General features: G+C 27.3%; 1 pseudogene; it reads left to right on the top strand.

The window, feature by feature from the left end:
- Positions 1–1,574: 1,574 nt before the first annotated feature.
- LOC126685134 (5S ribosomal RNA) lies at positions 1,575–1,693 on the top strand (annotated as a pseudogene).
- The last annotated feature ends 1,181 nt before the right edge of the window (positions 1,694–2,874 follow it).

Genomic DNA, 2,874 nt, shown 5'->3' on the forward strand with positions numbered 1-2,874 from the left:
ATATTACGAAACAAATTCTAGTCTTTCTAGTTTTGCAATTTGTAACCTCATCTCAAATTTCAACTATTTTGTCATCTTTTTTAGATTACAAAGTGCCCAAATGTAAATAGTTGAACTTTTATTTGTAAAGTTTTTAAATGTTGGATTTGATATGCTAATAATATAGCTATCACATATGTAAAAATGACCGAAAAACTATTTGAGTTACAAAATGCAAAAATTAAAAAAGTTAAGATTTATTTTATAATATTTTAAATATTAAATTTAAATTATAAAAAAATGAAATGTTAAAATTTATTTTACTAATAATTTAAATAAAACTATAGAAATTTAATAATAAAAAGGGCAGAGAGATCTAAAATTTGCGTTTTGCCTAATTTAGGGAAGGTCAAATAGTGTAAAAAGGCCAAACCTTTCACAAAAGTTTTACAAAAGTCCTGACCTTTCAATTTTGTTGATTTTGGCCAAAAACTGATTATTTGGTTTCACAAAAGTCCTGACCTTTTAATTTTGTCGATTTTGCTGCGGTATGGAAAAAGATTTCCATTTGAAAAAGGATTCTATTGACATAAGATATGGGAAAAAGCGGATGAGATGGGACAAAAAGCCAAAAATGAATTATTTGGTTTCACAAAAGTCCCGACCTTTCAATATTTGACATGCCACATAAGCGCTACATAAGCGTCACATAAGCAAATTGAAATCAAATTGAGAGTTGGCCACAATTGAAATTAAATAATTTGTTTTTGGCCAAAATCGACAAAATTGAAAGATCAGATTTTGTGAAACTTTTATGAAAAGTTTGGCCTTTTTACAACATTTGGCCTTTAGGGAATGCTAAACAAAGGACACCAGCATTGAATTTCGAAGTGATTACACAAAAAGATTTAAGAATTGTGGAATGACCAAATGTTATTGTGGAACCCACTTTACAGTCATGTAAATGCTAATTAAGGGTTGTATTTGATAGAAATAAGTAATTATAAGTGATCCCTTTCGCTTAATTTGATGAACATTCTTACCTAACAAAATTTCTAGAACTAATTGTTAAGTAATTTAAATTTTTATTATGATAATAATGGGGCATTAGAAGTCAAGATTTTGGAATCCTATTTGAATTCACTGGCTGCTATAGCTATCCAAAGTTTTTACATTTGACAAACAGAGGGCTTCCATTGAATAATCATACAATAAATTAATTTCTACCATTTAATTATGCATGAAAACAACCTTTTCCCACCATTAATAAAACCCGAGAATATCTATCATTGAATTCCATTTTTGAATTCTTAGTTTTAAATTCCTTATACATTAGTATTTGGACAACCAAAAAATGAGTTCATGAACTATACTATTATTTTTAATATACTATGAGGTTTTTTGAACGAGTCCTAATTATTAAACGACACTTTTAAAAAAAATTCACACTCAGACTAATATATTCACGAGTCGGATAGGTCACTTGAGTAGGCGAAATTCTAATCCCAAATTTTAAACGGTTGCACGTATGAGTATGGTTTAAACCCACGAACTCACTTAAACCAGGAGAATATTTTATCAACTCACATGCGCCAGGGTGCAATCATATCAGCACTAAAACACCGGATCCAATCAAAACTCCGAAGTTAAACGTGCCTGAGCGAGAGCAGTACTAGAATAGGTGGCATTCTGGGATGTTCTCGTGTTACACCCTTTTAAAAAAAACTCATATGCGTCTTAGGATTTCATTAACTATATTATTGAATATATATAACTAAATTATTTAATTCCTCAAAGATATATATTTGATCGAATTTAGTCTCCACAAATATATTTTAATTCGTAGTATTTTAATTATTTAGGTTAAAACTTTTCTTTTCAAATAAATATATCCATAAATGTCATTACTGTTTAAAATTATTAATGGAATGAAGTGAAATAATTTTTAAAAGAAATAAAAAAATTTAATATTTGAAATTTTAAAATAATAAATATAATTAATAATATAAAATGGAGACTATATTAATAGAAAAGAGTTAAATGTAAACTTAATGGTAAAAGGCTAAATGTTTCCGATTGTTTACAAACCTATTCAAAAAATTTAAAGTTCGGAAATTTATTCCAATTTGATAATTTCGTTATAAAGTTATCTAAAATTTATAATCAAATTAATTATTCTAATTTTCAGTTGAATTTCTATACTATTTTTTTAGTTGGTTATTTTTTTTCCAAGATTGTAAAATTTAACTCTTTATTCAAAAAAATTTTGAAATAACAATACAATCGAATTCTAAATTCTCTATCTTTCCGTGATTAAAACAAAACAAAAAAGAGCAAGTTCAAAATTCAAAATGAAAATAAAAAACAAATGAGCATTAAATTTATTGAAAAAGATAATTAAATTTATAATAAAATTATTAAATTGAATATATTTATAAATTTTAAAACTTTACATTAACTTACGAACAATAAAAAAATTAACTTATGTCCAAAAATTTCAAAAACGTCCATGTTGTCTCGAAACACGAGTTTTTATTTCGAAAATATTCATCCACTTAAAGGCACACGTCTGAGCTGACATGGCAGTGATATGGCGATGACGTGGTGTACCACCTATTTGCCATAATGACAAATATTATACTCCCTCCGTCCCACTTTAGAAGTCCCATTTGACTTTACACACAGATTAAGAAAACATTAATTATTCTTGTCTTTTCATGTTTTTTCATGTTTTGCCCCTATTAATGATAGTGGAATTTTCCATAGATCTCCTCTAAGATAACTAAAATAAGGGTAAAATAGGGTATTCAATAGAAAAACATCCTAAAAATAGTAATGGGACTTTTTAAATGGGACATCCCAAAATGGAATATGGGACTTCTTAAACGGGACGGA

This window comes from Mercurialis annua, linkage group LG5 (assembly GCF_937616625.2).
Source record: "Mercurialis annua linkage group LG5, ddMerAnnu1.2, whole genome shotgun sequence".
NCBI classification, from domain to species: domain Eukaryota; kingdom Viridiplantae; phylum Streptophyta; class Magnoliopsida; order Malpighiales; family Euphorbiaceae; genus Mercurialis; species Mercurialis annua.